The sequence below is a fragment of the Colletes latitarsis genome, chromosome 3 (genome assembly GCF_051014445.1).
Source record: "Colletes latitarsis isolate SP2378_abdomen chromosome 3, iyColLati1, whole genome shotgun sequence".
Classification (NCBI taxonomy): domain Eukaryota; kingdom Metazoa; phylum Arthropoda; class Insecta; order Hymenoptera; family Colletidae; genus Colletes; species Colletes latitarsis.
This window is the reverse complement of record NC_135136.1, coordinates 34,671,404-34,688,290: the sequence shown is the minus strand read 5'-3', so window position 1 is coordinate 34,688,290 and position 16,887 is coordinate 34,671,404. Positions and strand designations below refer to the sequence as shown.

Genomic DNA, 16,887 nt, shown 5'->3' with positions numbered 1-16,887 from the left:
AAATAAGGTAACCCAGTCATCGATATCGTCGGTCCATTTCAACATATCTAATGTTAATCATCTTTAGAATAACAAGAGTTGATCTCTAGGAAAACGAATGGTTATATTATAAATTGTGAATGTGCAAGGAAAGCGATAATTAAGAAAAATGGTACTAAGTAATCATTATTGGTACAAACAAATTTTGTATTAAAAACGGTGAAGTAGATATTGTAATTATTATTCCCAGTGACGATTATCAAAAAGAATTTTTCCTACATCAATAGATTCCCCTTGTCTGAATTAGTATATACTGAAAGTTAACCCTCACAAGGGTCAACAAGTGACCCGTATCGCTTCAATGAATGCTTAAATGGGACAACAGCAAGAGACTCCCGCATCTTGGCGAGTATTTAACAACATAAAAGAGCAGTGACCAAGTCACCAGTTTGACAGTAGTAATTTATCGAACAAAATTTAGCCCTAGTCTTCGAAACAGCTCCAAATGAAAATCCAGAAAGTTTTGGCATAGAAGGTTCTCTCGATATCCAGATGAAATCACCAACTGGATCGTTCGACGGGCACAATGGAGACGTAGACGAAGTACGTGCATGCATGAGGAATGACAAGAGGGAAACAAACTGGCGGTTGTCTCTCGTCCGGGGACTGTAATGGCCGCTCGCGACAAAGCCAGTTCTCGCAATCAAGTTTATACGGTCGGTAGTCGTTGCGTAAAGGAAAAGGAAACGCGCGAAACGTCGATGTTCGGAGAGGAAAGCAGCGGTGGCGTTTGGCGGGACCGGAAGTCGCGTTTAAATCGAAGATGAAAACCACCGGTTGATCGATCGATTCTCGAGGCAACGCATCGGTCAGCGATCTTTTCTATAAGAAGATGAAAGTAAATTCTTTCACTTAAATACTGACACGATTAACATGTCGGTAGTAAGAAAAAGAAGAGAGATTCGAGAGAGTTTATAATGAATAGGTTGTTTTGCGAATCACATGCAATTTCGCGAAATCGATGATTATGCAAAAAATAATCGAACGGACGTCAGGTGTAAACTACTTTGTCCGGCTATCTGCGCTGAAAATCATAATGACTTTTTGATAGAAGAGTGTGCGTTCCCACGATGAGATACGCAAAATAATTACTTAATTACACGATGAGAGAAACGAACGCGTATCAAAAGGAATGACGAGAATAACGATTCCTCGTACAATGATCCTACTTTACGCGTGTCAATTATTCGCCTCATTTTTCTTTGATAGAAACAATATCGTCGCCTGTAAATTCTTTCTCTGCTTAGTTCAATTCCTTTAGAAGAGAAGAAATAATTAAAATCAAAAACAATCAAAAAATATCAGAAACGATAGGAAAAATAAAATTACAAAAATAACTACTCTTACAGGTTCATTTTTAATAAAATAATTAAGAAGTTAAATATACGATAGGTTTTACGGCTCTCAGGATCAGTGTCTATTAATATTCCCTTCTTCCGGATGTCAGATGCGTCCACGTGGAAAATAGTACAGCTTCGATACACAGTATCTTCCGCGTATTTTTAGACGTAAAGCGTTCGCATACTTTCCCAACGCGATAGTTTATTTTCATACGAAATCTTTCGTCCGTATGGTTGACCGAAGAACGTATAAATATCAGCCCCCACCGGTCGAATGAACCGAGAAGAAATATTAATGCAACCCGCGCGCGAACGTTAGAAGTGATTAAATTATAAATTCCTTCTCGGTTATTCGAGGCCCGAGGAAATATTAATGTAGAGTGATTTAATGGCAGATGCAAATGCTCGGTGGAGGTTCGAATCAGCGAATCAATTAAAAACGCAACTTAAATAGGCAGCCATATGGGTTCGGAGAAAATATCCGACGAGCACAGCTGAACTTAGGTCGAATATGGAAGGGAACGAGGGTTCCTTTAAGCCCTAGAGATTCATAGGGGAATCAAACGTGGATGCAGGCCTACGAACCGACACGTTCCGCACACGTGGCCATGATATTGTATGATTCGTGCCGTTACTCTCATTTTTCTTCCCACACGCGTGCCGTTGTTACCATACTCTCCGTTTCGTTACTTTTTCGTGGTGAACGTCGCGACTTTCGGAGCGGAACATCAACCATAATGTAACTCGCGACGTTCGATGCTGTTTAAACGTTTGTCGATAGCTGTTAGCCAGGGTTCGTCAAACTTTATTCGCTACTAACGAATACAAATTTTAGATTCGTTTGTATTTCGTAAATTAATTGGTGATTCTAAAAAATAAATTGCAATCAAAAAACGACAGAAGCTAGTTAACGAGTGTATCTGGGGTTGTTCGCATTTTATTTTTTCATAAATAAATATTCCATTCCCTGATGTATAATGTGTTAACTATCAAAATAAAAATGAGGCTAAGAATAAATTGTATTCTTTTTCTAGTGCCTCGGTACAACTTCAATATATGAATATTTATCTTTCATTCAACATTCCGACCATAGTTGTTGACCTCCTTCCCGATAACAATATACAAAATTAGCGAGTATTAAAAATTTCCTTCTTCTTTACGCACACGGCTGTAGCAATCAATTAAAACGATTTCTTTTTGCCGATGAAAATTCAAATGGTAACAAATTCATAGTTGTTAACCAGAAAAGTATATTATAATTCTAAAAGAAGAAGTTTATTACTATTCAATAAAGGTGATGCTATAATATCTGTAATTCAAACCGACCATAAAAGTTTGACACTAGCCGATAGCCTTTCAGAGAACAGACTTTTATTGTACCCCCAATCATCCCCTTTTCGGTTGTACCGCAACTAATGGGACATCCTGTATTTCCGTCGTACAACACAGCTATTCGTCGAGATCCAATTATTCCCTGACCGGATAGACGGCTTAATGCGGGTGCACGTTTGTAGCGGAAGGACATAATGTTCCCAAAATTTCGGCGTTAAATTTCTGAATCCACGTTTCTAACATCGCGTGACAAAATATATTCAAGAATATTCAGCCTTGCACAAACAAAATATATATTTCCATGCGTAAAAGAATTACACAAAAATTAATTGGTGATGTTGAAACTGCAGTAAGATAGATTAAAAAAAAACTCAGAAATGTCATACACACGTGGGAATATGGCTCGAAGCGTAGAAAGTTCAGAGTCCACGCGGGCCGAAAGCTCGGTCCCGTTGACTGGTCTGTCACAACCGTGGATCCTTCTACGGTCGTTCAGAAACAAAAGGAACGGATGCGGACGAGACGTTCGCGTGGCTCGAGACAATGGCCGCGGCCGAAAAATGTACCTCCGCGAGACCACAGTGTCATCGAAACCGAGGTCTCTGTTGACCGTTACCTCGAATCGTCCCGGGCAGGTGTGTACACGTGCACGAGCGTGCCGGGTACAAGCTCGAATATTATCTGTTCGCGTGTACGCTGCTCGGTGTTCACGTGGATCGCGCGAGCCTCTGCCTATGGGAAAATTCTCTCGTGGTTCCCGTGGCACCGCGTGGAGACGCAGGGCGGTCCCGGTAGGACCGTTAGGAGGCTTCAAGGATATCCTGTGTCGTGTGCAAGCGAGCCGCGTGAATTACCTTACCGGAGACCATCCGATGCCCAGGACGAGAAAGGATCGTCAAGGATTACCGGTAGTCAATGGCCGACGTTCTTTGTCGACCGGTTCCAGTGGCTCCGTGACTCCGACGGAATCGTTCAACGCCAATGGTTAATTGCTATCGAGACCTACGTACGATTCGGACATTAGAAAATTACGTGCTCCAGTTTCCAACAACCAACAACCCCCGGAATAAAATAAACTGTTGGATCAATTTATTGTTCGAGGTGATAAACAAAAATGTATTCAACACTTAGATTGTAAGGTGAATGTAAGAAAATTGAGCAAACTTCGTTAAAGATTTGTTATTTTGAAATGGAAAATTATGCTTTATATACTGATTTCTTTAAAATCGACAAAAAAAATATACCTGAATATAAAAATACGAGGGGTCCATATTTAGAGATCTTAGGTTTAGAGGAGAAGCGTTATGATTGGAAGGAGTTAATAATATGATTTGAATTATTGATAAATTTATCAAGAATATTTTTCCAATATTGAGAAAGCAATACTAAATTCTAATTTTTAGGATTTTTAACGTTTACTTGCCAGTAATTTTTGATCGAGAGATATCGGGGGCTCATTAATATCATAACTTATTGTTACTCCGATTAGTTGCCGTTGCAACGCGGTCGACAAAAAATATTGCCTAATCGAGCATAGAATGTCTAAGCACGAGCTACCACGCGCTAGCCATAAAGCGATACGGCGTTTGTTATCGCATTAAATAGCTCGTAAATCGCACGGAGAAAATGGAAATGTTATCGTTCGCACTGTTCGAGGCATTTTTTTAACATAGATCCTTTTATTTCTTGCTCGCTATAAAATATATGAATTCTGTGTACGGTTGATTATCGATTTGTAAAATTAGTTTTAATGCTGGAGTCGCGACATTACATAACATTCGTTTTGCTCGTGTAGAATTTCTCTGTCTACAAATTTAGTGCATGGTAACCAATTCAAACAGATTAGAATTCACTAATAAAATTACGTTAATTCGCTACGGTTCGTTCCATGTTTTACGAAACCCGCGTAAAGCAATATAAAGACACGTTCGAATTTATTTCTTCACGGTTATATAAATTTAGAACGATTCGTTCCTTTGAGCTTTAAGTTTTCTTTAACTCAAACTGCTGAACGCTCCAACTTCTGTAGGGAGCAACACGATAACCAGGGTTTCAGGGTTATCGAGCAATTTAGGGACCATTTATCGTCTTTCGTAACGCTATCGTATCCGATATCACTTGCTCAGCACTGTGAATGCACGTTAAGATACAAATTACTCGATATTATCATTATAGAGTAAAATGATCGCAAGACTAATAAAAGCTGTACGACGTTCGTTACGAAACGTCGTTTCCATCAGTGTCCGCCTCTTCTTACGATTTTCCATATCGATGACATCTTCACTTTCAAACAAGTTTTAATTACTACTTGTTTCAATTGCTCGATGATGTAATCGACCGTCGCAACAACTTTGTCAAACAACATTCTGGCGACTCTGAGTTCACTCGCAACACATAAAATCAATGATTGATTAGTGTGCAACGATATTGTGAAAGAACTTTTTTATATCCTGTTTATCTCTTTGTTTCAAAATAAATCTCAACCAAACAAGACGAAGAACCCATATTTTCCAAGATTACTTCGACTATTGTTTTTGTGTAAATTCAAAATAAATTGTGCATAATCTGTTGTCGAGACATTCCAAGCAATATGTTCAGTAAGCAAAGTCAAAAAATAATATCTATGTATCCGTTATTCGTTAAATAAAAGTACAAATTTCGTTTATAAAATAAAATACTTCGTAACGAATGAACGAAAGGTTCGATCGATTAACGTCACGAATAGATCGTTCATTTACTATTGGAATAATACTAATGGCTACCCTATTTCTGTTGATTTATAATCGGTGATGTCTTTAGCACTCGTTGGAGTTCGGTTGATATTGACAGCTCGGAGTACACCTGAGTTTGGATTCATATTATTCGTCAGGTAGTTCCTTGAAATATTATTCAAAGCTTTATGGTCCGAACGGTAATGGGCAGTGCGTATACCTAAATGCAAAACCTATTAAAGAATATTTCAACAGAGTGCTACGGTTCTTCGTTTTAATACTCGTGTGCAACAGTACTTCTAAACTTGTTGATTTATATATTCCTTACATAACATTCTTAATGACATCTCTTAAACTACCCGACGTCGTCGAAATAATTTTTATTAACTGTTTAGATCTAATACCTAACTCATTTACTTCCAGACAAAACAATATAACTGAACCGAAAAGAATAGAATAAAAATGAAGAATGACGAAATTGCATTCTAAGGTTTTGTATTTACCAACTCATAAAGAAGGTGTTGTAATCAAGAAAAATTTCTAGATAATTTTTTTTTAACTAAATGGTTGAATGGACTTGAATGAAACTTGATATTTAAGTTTTCTATTTTCATCTCTTAACCTATATTAAAAATCTGTGTGTTTGTGATTTTTCTATAACACCTACTATTTTCGTCCTAGTGCGAACGAAACGTAGTTCGGTTGATCTCGATATTCCAGCGGGAAGTATAGGCTACTTAATTTACGGAAATATTAAGTATAAAGCTACAAGGATTTAAACGAACGAAGCGTTCTCTATCAAATTACACTCGTGCTGTGCAGCTGGTATTCTATGAAACTCTAATCTAATACAAGATTTGATATGTAATGTAATTTACCGAAGAAATTGCCTTAATGCGAACCTCGAGCTATCCATTATGCTTGACGCAGGAATGTCCTAGCGTGTATAAAAATAAAACGTATAGATAAATAAAGGATACGGTATCCAGACTGTCTATCAACGGCGTACGTGTCACTCCAAGATCATTTCGGACACGCTATAGAAGGATATGTTTCAACGTAATTGCCTAACACTTCCGTCTGTTCCAGATCGTTAACGTGCGCGCATAATAACCGATCACGGTTTATTATGGTTAATTATTCTTGGCTCGACGCGAACCGTTTTGCTGCAGTCATTAATATTTACGTTCTGCGTTTCGCGCGTAACACTCTGACCTTTGGATACCTATACTCGGTTTCGCGAGCAGCTCGGCTAGCGATAGAAAAACTAGTTCGAATACGCAACGATGTCAAGTAGAAAAGCCGCAATGCGACGCTTATGACGTCGTTGCTGAAAAGAGCTGCGTTCTGGAAGTACCACTTGCTCGCCATACTGTTTACCCCGCTGTTCGTTCAGCCCTCTTACCCAATCCGCGAGCTGATCACGCGATGCTCGTCTAATACGCCCGGTAGGCAGCTTTCGCTGAAATTTTTGCTCGAGACAAGGGCTGTTTTATCCATTTCGCGTGCATTACTTTGCTCGAACAGTCACGCAAAAACGTTACTTTCAGAATAACGAGACCCTGGACTGCTATTTTTATTACGAAAAGAGCAAAGTGTACTCCTTCTTTTTCAAAATTATATTTGAAACGGAATAGACGATGTAAATAATTTCTTGTATCTATTATTATTATTTTCTTCTAGAGGAAAGTAAACCTATCTCGCGTTACACTATATGAAAGTGTTCTCCAAAGTGATCTATACAGGGGAGCAACATTTACTTTTATCAATCATCAGAAGAATACATTTTTCTCCTGTCATGTTAATCTCTTCAAAAAAGAATTGCTTTCCATCCAAGAATTTAATTTACCCAGAAGCTTTCCTTAAGTAATCTTTTATATTCAACCAGTAAACTAACATCATTTGTGGCTTAAGAGTTGCATAAGCATGAATGGAATCTGATATAAGGGTTGGACCAACCACAAAGTTTCATCAAAATCGGCGCCTGGTAGTTCGCGATGCTCCCTTGTTAGTGACACAATGGCTGTTTCGTACAGTGTTCGTCGGCAGGCAGCTTCAAAAACCTGACTCTGTGCCTGAAAGTGGCTGAAAAAAAGTGGCGGAAGTCCCTTGGGGTCTATTCACGACGACTGGCAGGATCTCGAATTCCGTTTTGTCGAGGAGAAAGCATGAAATTCGAGAGCCCCCAACGAAACTCTCACGGAACGTGGTTGTTCACGCGTACGTCGAAACAAATTACGAACCGCGCCGCAAATCCGCTTCTCGCTCTTGCTTTTCAACCGGGAAACCGGACTTTCAAACTGGAAACAGCGCCATTGTGTACGAAGTTAACACTCCGCGGACGGTAAACTTTGAGATCGCTGCTCTCGCGCAATATTAGACTTTGGGACAAAAGATGAGCTCTCTGCTTTCGTTTCCTGATCACCGTCCATCACGAGATGGGAAATGTGTTTTTTTTTGGGGGGGAATAGATGGATAGATTTAGTTCCTATTGTATAGACTTCTATAAGTATCTGTTATTAATGCACATTTTTTGTGTGACAACTGAGGTTGTTAACTTCTGAAAGAATCATTGAAACTGTGATTCCGTATTATAGGAATTGTTTGCTTGCTCTTGGTAATGATGAGTAATTATGTAACCATTAGGTGGATTATATCTCCAACTTCGTTTGGCAATGCCAATAATTCTCTTGACTATAGCTTTCTAATGATGGTTAGGTAAAGAGAAATGGATACAAATTAGGGTTCCGAAGTGTCATCTATCTTCAGTATTTATCTTCCGATTACTATAAGAGGATATTACATTATCCACTTGTTTTTGTTACCAATTTAGTTACGAAGACCGTCAAATTTTTTTGTACCCTAATTGCCAATAGATGCTACTGCTTTTACTTATTTTCATAGTTGAGGTAGACAGTTTCTTAGTTGTAGAATTAATGAACAAGGAGAAACTATGGGTGGTATCTCATTTTCCTTATCCCAATCATTATGAGAATATTTATCCAACGAAATTGAATACACAATTACCACAACATTACCAAATGCAAATTAAACACTGTTGTATCCTCATTTGAGACCTAACAGTCTCAGTATTTTTTTATTGTCACACAAAATTACGTATTAATAGTAAATAGATAATTTCGAAAAAGTAATACGATACGGTAACAATTTTATTTAAATAGATTTGTATACTCATTCAACACAGATAGAAGAGCAATAAAAATTTAAATTGCGTTTAACAACAGAAACTTTCATAACATCGTAACAAAATTACGCAGTCTCTCTAGTTACATCGAAAATAACGCTTGTCCCATTTCAAGAAAGTATCAAGAATGGTGCTAAGTTTGAAAGAAAAATGACATTAGGAAACATTTCGCTACGTCACATTGTCATCTCGAAGCAATGCGTTTCTTGCATCTCGGTGTAGCAAAAAGCATCGTTGTATTAGATTTCGTTGTGTTATATTGTCCTCTGGAAGCTATTTATTTCTTGCGACCTGGCAGAACACAACCGAAAGTATTACGGTGTTTTTAGCGAACCACTTTCGACGCTATCCAACCTATCTGTACGCGTCACTTGCCGTCCGCACTGGAAACAGAGCTACGTACACGTTTGTTCAGAACGGAGAAAACAGTTCCGTGACAAGAGAATCAGAGGAAAAGCTCCGGGTACGCAATCTATTAGCGCCGGAGCACGGTCTTCGTAACATAAACTTTAATTTCCACGGCTCTAAATTTTCTAAGACTCTCTAAGGCCTAGAGAGTAGCGCGAGATCGACGCCGCGATTTCTACGATGCAGAATCCATAAATACGACGCGGTTCATGCACGATTTCGGTCGAAGACGTATTAATCGCGAACGTGGCGATCCCGAGATCGAGTTTCGCGAAAAAAAAATGAGAGAACCTGGAGACGCGGTAAATCTCGCGAAGCTGACTGAGAAACGACCCTCTTAACCTATCGGGATCCAAGGCATTTTTTATTCGTAGCTTCGATACATTCAGATGTTTTCAATTACACTGTACAGTTCTATTTCCTTATTGCAAAATATTCCGTAGTTTTAAATAAATCTAAATATATATCAGTGGTCCCCAAATTTGTTAAAAGGCGTTTTAGAGGAAAATGTCCGACGAGTGGTGAATTTCAAAGGACAGAAGAAAAATATGCTCCAACGGTTAGAAAGTCAGGAACCATTTATAACCGTGTCGGATAGAAAATCAGCGACCGTTTATTCTGCTCGGTTTTCGCAAAACGTCCAATCACGGTTGATCTGTTCGCGCTTGTGCCGCGCGATCGTCACGTGTCGCGTGTCTTGGCTTCCGGTGCGATTGCGATGAACGCGACCGGAGATGGCTGTAAATCCCACGGAATTACATATAAATAACCCACGGCGCGCATGCAACGCCGGCAATCGAGATTTCGAAGTGGCAAATTTACGGCTCGGCTCGTCGAACTCTTAACGGTCGGTTCCATAGAATCGATCGTCGTATGAAAATGTGACCGTGGAATTACGTAAATCATCGGTCCCCATCAGCGCGCGCGCTCGTCCTGGACACGATGAAAACTATCCACGGGGGAAGAAAGTAAACGCGTTATCCGATGGAACGCGTCTCGATAACCTTCGACCAGCGGTCTCGAAGAGCGTATACCAGCATGATCGGGCGTGATCACTCGGAAACCGAGAGGCCGACTCGTTGCCGCCGTCGCTTGGACATAATTTACCGGCCAAAGCACGGCTGGCTCATAGAAAGTAAGGGAGCAAGTATGATAGTCGATTTACTCCCGAGTCGATGTCCTGAAAGCTTCTCGCGATCGCGTGCCACCAATGGCTTCCTTTTGCACGGAAACGGGTTTAACTGACTCTTCGGGGGAAACGATTAGCCGTGAAAATCACCTTTCACGTTCACCTTTGTCGCTAACACCGGAGATGAACATCATTCTAGGGAAAAATGTCCAATAACTAGACTAAGAAATTTTAATTCTCAAAAAACTACAGAATGTAGTAGTAGAGACAACCCTCTACAAAGCTCCCATTTCATTAATTCTATTAATAAAAATATGAATTTGAATAAAGGTCCACAGTCTACTAATAACGAATGAAAGATTAAATGAAAATAAAATTCTTCTGATCAAACAACGTCAAACGCTTCGTTTCGTGTTTCAGTTCCTCTCGAGAAACATTGTTGTTAAAGCACCACGTGAAAAGAAACAGAATATTAGAGAGACTTTTGTTACTACGATAAAGATAACATAGTTAAGAACATTGAATGTTAATATAATGAAGACGAAAACAAGAATTGAATGCAGGAAGTATGTGCATATGAGGAGTAGCGAAGAAATACCGATATAGATGAATGAATTATTAAAAATGAAAATATTTTCATATTTTGAATTTCAAATATTAAATTTCAGAACAGATAGTTCACCTACGCCAATGACACATTTAAACTAAATCCTTCACTCTCTCAGCCAAGATTAATTGCTTTCGATAAACCTAGGATCATAAATAAGTTGTTGGCGAATAAATTATTGAATCATCGTATTATAGGTCCCGACATCTTACAACACTTTTAACGGTGCGCTCCAATTAGAAATATTACGCAATCTTCGTTATTTAGTGTTAAACATCGCCGTGCTACAGTAGATAAATATAATACCATTAGTCAAACGTGTACAACTGTCAACAAAATATGTAACAGGTTAGACTTCTTCAATGGTCTCTGCAACTTGTTTAGGTGCTCTGTAATTACTAACTTTGCTAGTGCTCAACGTAATATTCTGTTGCGTAATTTCTTATTACAACTGAAGGCTACAAATTATACGTAAGCTGCAAATTTCAAAATGTCAGGTGACCCGGAAAATTTTATCCGTATTTTTATAATTCTAAAATAACAATCTCTTCTCGATTCAGTAAAGTCATTACTACTGTGGAATGTTGTTATTAGAATTATTGCAGTATCAATTACTGTTTTTTAATGAGCAATTAACTTTGATTAGACAAGCAAGTAAATATGAATTAATAAGTAAATAATATAATATAAAGTTTCCGAAAGGAAAAAGAACAAACCATGGTTTTTAAAATTAAATCAACACATAGTTGAACATTTTTAGAAATAGAAAGTAACATAGAACGTGCTATTAATGGACACGCGATCTCAACGATATCGTAACCTGTTCCTTTTCCTTGCAACATATTGACACCAGCAAATGGTGAAACAAATTAAAAACTATTTTACCAATTACTATACATTTATGTGATCACGTGCCACGGAAATATTACTCGAAGCAAACCGTTCGGGATAATTTTAAATAAAATTCAAACTTTTTCCTTTCGAAAATGGCTATTTTGTTACACCAAACATTTATTTAAAGGCTATCGCTCGACATACTCCACAATTAATAGCTTTCAATTATAAATTTTGCACGATAACTTGTTTAAAAAATGCCTACACGTTCTTGATAATGTTTATCGCCCCAACAAACTAGAACGGTTAGTGTCTCAGGATATGGTACATTTTGTGGACTTTATAGCGACTCTGCTCAATTCGGATACAAACACAGAAAATACCCTGTTTGCTCGACAACTAGTTTTCAAAACGGTGTAAATAACTTTCGATCGTAAAACGGACTCTTCGAACAGTGTGACGTTATTGCTTCTGATTTATGGCCCTTTCTCGAACTGTGGGAGCAAATGGATGCATTTTGCTGCGAGGGCACCGTGAGAAATTGAGCTGGATCAAAAGCTTTCTTCTTAATGGAAAATATCGCGACCGTTAATTGTATATCCTAGGGTCTAAGGTCACGTGGAATTTAATCAAGAATACAGTTGAAAACGTTTCTCTCTTTTCTCGATCGGAGCCGCGCGTTCCGTTGCACACACGAGCACGTTTCACGCACTTTCCATCTACGGATCTCGCAGACATTAAGAATAGAGCGAGCGTGGGTCTCGTAAAATGGCACGCAAACAGTTCCATCCGACTGTCGATGGTAACGATGTTTCGTGAAAGTTAGTAAATCTCTGTTTTACAAGTTTGTCGCGAGGCCCTGAAAGCTTTATTGTACTCGTAGTTCATTAAACATTCCCTGAACGTGCAATTTTCAGATACCACCGTCAACTGAAGGGAACATTGGCAAGCGATCGTAACACTTAATCGAACGACATAAAGATCAATGAGTTCAAATTCGTTTTGAGTACCTCGTTACAAGATTACATCTTCTGCTGTTTCACTATAAATTGAATTCATACCTCGTCTTTTTTAAGATACCCATCGATAACCACAATTGTTCTAATTTGTGATTATATTACTAATTAGATTGCACTTAAAACATTCCATCTCTAATATCTGCTGTAACTTTAGCAAGATCATACGTTTTATACTTCGTTTTTACTATGCATGGATCTAATACGAATAAATAAGACAGTGTAATAGATGACCTATTTATTAAAAAAACAATTAAACAGCGGGAAATTTAATATGGCCTCGTTAAAGATAGACTAATTTCTATGGATATTAATGTTACTACGTGCTGCCAATGTTACCTTCAGTTTTTTGCTATGTTTCTTCATCTTTTAATTTTTTGTTAAGAAGGAATAATTATAGTAATTACCAGTGATGAGAAATTCCTTTGGCAATTAACTGTAGATTCGACTACGTTAAATGTTCGTGGCTTACCTGAAACAAAAAAGGAAAAATTTGATTAGTAACGAAAAACAACGATTCAATTAAATACGGAAATTACGAACGATCGTGGTGAAATGAAAAGCAACGCATGAATAAGTTATTATTTATGTTTCAAAATGGATCGTAGGTGGATGGAGGAACAGGAGGCACGGAAGTGTTGTTTCGTTCGCTCCGATTTCGCGGATAACGAGGGCCCTGCTCCGTTATACGTAAATTCTAATGAAATACGTGATCGATCTCGCAGTGAAACTCGGGAAGCTGATATTCCGAACGCTTTTAAATGAAACTTTCAAATCCGTCGGATCACGTACGGTTCGATTTTTCGACGGCGCTTTTCTTGATATAGTTTTAGAACGAAGGTGGATAGCTTGCTTACTCATAAACGTATATTTCTTTCAAAATAACGGGGTCGATGGAGCGATTCGTGATACGATAAATGCGCGTTGATAAATTCTTTGCTTCTTTTTCAATCCGGAAATGGAAGGCGTATCGATGAATCATCGAAGTTTTCTGATCGTTCGACGATCTCGTTCGGAAGTTTCAGAGAAATACGCGGCAACTTCTTAACGAAGTATTCGCGCCGAACGAGAACATCCATTCTTATCGGGGGAAGAAGTTCTCCGTTGGGAAGAAACTTTCCTCGCTCGGAGGCCGAAGACTCTTCCAACTCTCTCGATAATAACTGGCGATAGACAAAACTTTAAGATCGCCTCTGGAACAAGCGAATTTGCAAGCGCTGCGTTCGTCGAACTCGCCAAACGAGTGCAAAACTGGCACGGAATTCGATACACTGTAGGCAAGGGTTGGGAAAACTTTTTGGCACTGTATGGCCATATGTTCACAAATTCTTCAGATACGATCGATTTTGTCAAAATTATTAAGAGGTACTTGCGTAAATATCAAGTAAAAATTTCATTTGGTTGTGACAGGAGCAAATTTTAGAAATTAAATTAAATACGTTTAGACTGCAATTAAAAAAACATACGAAATTAAAGGAAAATTGGAAACTAAACTATCTAAAAATAGTACTGATTCTGTTAATCAAATAGACATTAAGAATAAATCGTTATATAGAGTTTCTGTTCGTCGTCTGTTATTCGAGTAAAATTCAACCCATCGCTGAGTACTCAGGATTACGTGTATTACTTCCTTAATCCGAAAATCATGAACATGAGCTAACCCAGCACACTATTACCAAGGGGTATTGGACTCGAAATAACTAGTTCCCTTATCGTTACCAAAGTTACAAAGGAACGGGTTCGGGAAACTCGCCAGACTCTAGACGCCGAAAGTAAGTTTCCTCTCGGGTCATTTTTGCTGCTGGGCGTTTAATATCTTCCGTTCCTCCAGGATTAGGACCTGAGCCAACTATAGAACAAGCACAAGGACTGTAACTTTTTAACATCGTGCTTTAATACGTTCAACCCGGATAACTGATACGACTTAATACGACTGCAAACCGATCATTTGACTTTTGTGACAACCCTTTGTTTCCTAGTAGGATGCTAGGTCCCATGAAATTTTCATTGCAATTTGGGATTTTTGGATTCTAAAATAGGAAGTGCTATTGTTTTAGTACTCTACAATTTTACTTGTAATTCCCGTTACTCGTATCAGAAAGTTTCTCAGTCGAGTACAATCGTCCGACAAGCGAGCGAAAGGCTGATGGAAGCAGAAAGAAAAGAAGCAGGCCAGATAAGAAAACGAAGTTATGGACGTCCTTCGATATCTCCATCGAGAATGAAAGTTTCCGATGATCGTTTACTAAGCGATTTAAAAAGAGTAATGAAACAGTAGACGACTAGTCATTTTCAAGACACCCATTCGTCATCGAGAATGAAGATAAACGATATTGGATGTAAAGTTTTACTCTAGAAAAATAAATTGATTTTCTTCACAAACGGCACAAAAGTATTTCCCTTTAATTACTTCAAAATCAAAAATATATGTCAGCGATCGATATAAAAATTTATTACTATTAAAGTTTTGTTTGTTTCAAAGGTTCTTCGCGAGATTCTTCAATATAATCACAAATTAGTAAAGATCAGTAATACATATCGTACCATAGTTCGAGCTTCGTACTAGAAGTTATTCTTCTTAAGTACATCTTTCAATATATAATGTAAACAAATCCATGTTTTACTAATTCGTCTGTACAGTGAAATTCGCCATAACAAGTGTAAAATTTTCAATTTTTTTTAATAGTTGTGCGATATAGTGGAATGAATGCGTTTTACTGGTTCTACTTTGAAGGCTGATTTCACCCCTTCGACATAAACGATAAATCAAATAGTTTTAATCATTCTATCAAATTAACCCCTTGCCGTACAATCACAAATCTGACTCGTTACAAGTTGTTGATGTCAAGTTTCCTCATATACTAAAATCGACACATTTCTACGTTCACGAGGTATTCGTAAAACGAATCTGTTCTTTTTCGTGGCCATTGTGCAAACAAATTTAAATAAAATTAAATAGTATACGTTTGAAAAATTACACTAAATCGTACGTCAAGGGGTTAACGATCGACACTTTAGTATATTTTAATAAATACAGTTCCTTGTCGATCCGAGAAAGTGGAACGCCTAGAAAAATAGAGAAATGACTAACAAATGGAACATTATCAAAACATTGTCGGCGTGGGACCCCGCCTTGGTATGTTAAGGGTTAATGTAACAGACTTCCGCCGCGATCGTAGCCCTCAGCGTCGTTATCGATGCATCGTGCGCGAGGTCGAACCGCCGCGACGTCGGAAGGAGAAAGAGGACGATGGACAACAAGGTAAGAGAAAAGAGGGAGAGAGTTCCTCGACCCATTCTCGGCCGTAACGAGGCTAATGGGAGAACGATCGTCGGTCGGCTTTTCGAAGTGGCGAGCCGGTAATTTCTCCTACGCTCGATTCCGCGGGAAAAACAAGACCGGCTGCAGGAAGAGGAACGATCGCCGGCGACGACGGTCGCGATCCTCCGGTACGCGGTGTGCCCTCCTCCTATACATAACCGCCGGGAGACATTATTGGCCAGATATGGCCAAGGCAGACGCTACGAAGAAACCTGGACGAGCCATGAAACCAGAAGGACGGCTTAGTCACACTCGACTCGACTCTGACAGCCGACCAGCGCCGCGTGGATTTTCTAAAGCGATTAGAAATAATTGCGTTGGCGCGAGTCTCTCCCGGCGTAGTCCGCCTGCTCGGAACAGCGACGACGAACCGACTCTTCTGGGGACGGAAGCCCGCCTCGATCGTATATTTCTTTATTAATCAGCCGTGCCCGCTAATTACCTCGGCTTCGAAGACTCGCGACGGTGGCGCGCATGAAACGCCGCTGTTGGACATTTCCCCGGCACGAAGTCGCGTCTTATTAACGATCCACCGTGCGCGTGTTTTTGCGCAGCGTCCGCGACTCCGTAATTACACACGCTAAAACGCAGGCATACATTAACCTTCCGTTCGGGAAATGAAACGCGACGGAGAATACGCCGCGAGAGGGAAAGAGAATGAGAGAGGGAGAGGATTTGTTGTCGCATAGCTTTCTACGAGCCTGTTCGGCGATTCCTTTTAGGCATTCGACGATCATAACCTTTACTAACAAGGGAATCCATCGAACTTGTCTACGATTTTCATCGATAACGATTGTATAACTTCGATGAAAATTATTTTAATACGTGTTTTGTTCACTCCATATAGGCCAGTGTTTCCCAACCTTTTCTGTGCTATGCCCCACCTAAGCCTTTCTAAAATTCTTATGCCTCACCCCAACATGTACATAATTTTTAATATTCAA

General features: G+C 39.1%; 1 protein-coding gene across 3 annotated transcripts in view; it reads right to left on the bottom strand.

The window, feature by feature from the left end:
- Nucleotides 1-16,887, bottom strand: part of Knockout (Stork-head domain-containing protein knockout) — a 235,492-nt gene that overhangs the window by 123,218 nt on the left and 95,387 nt on the right. The window lies entirely within an intron of this gene.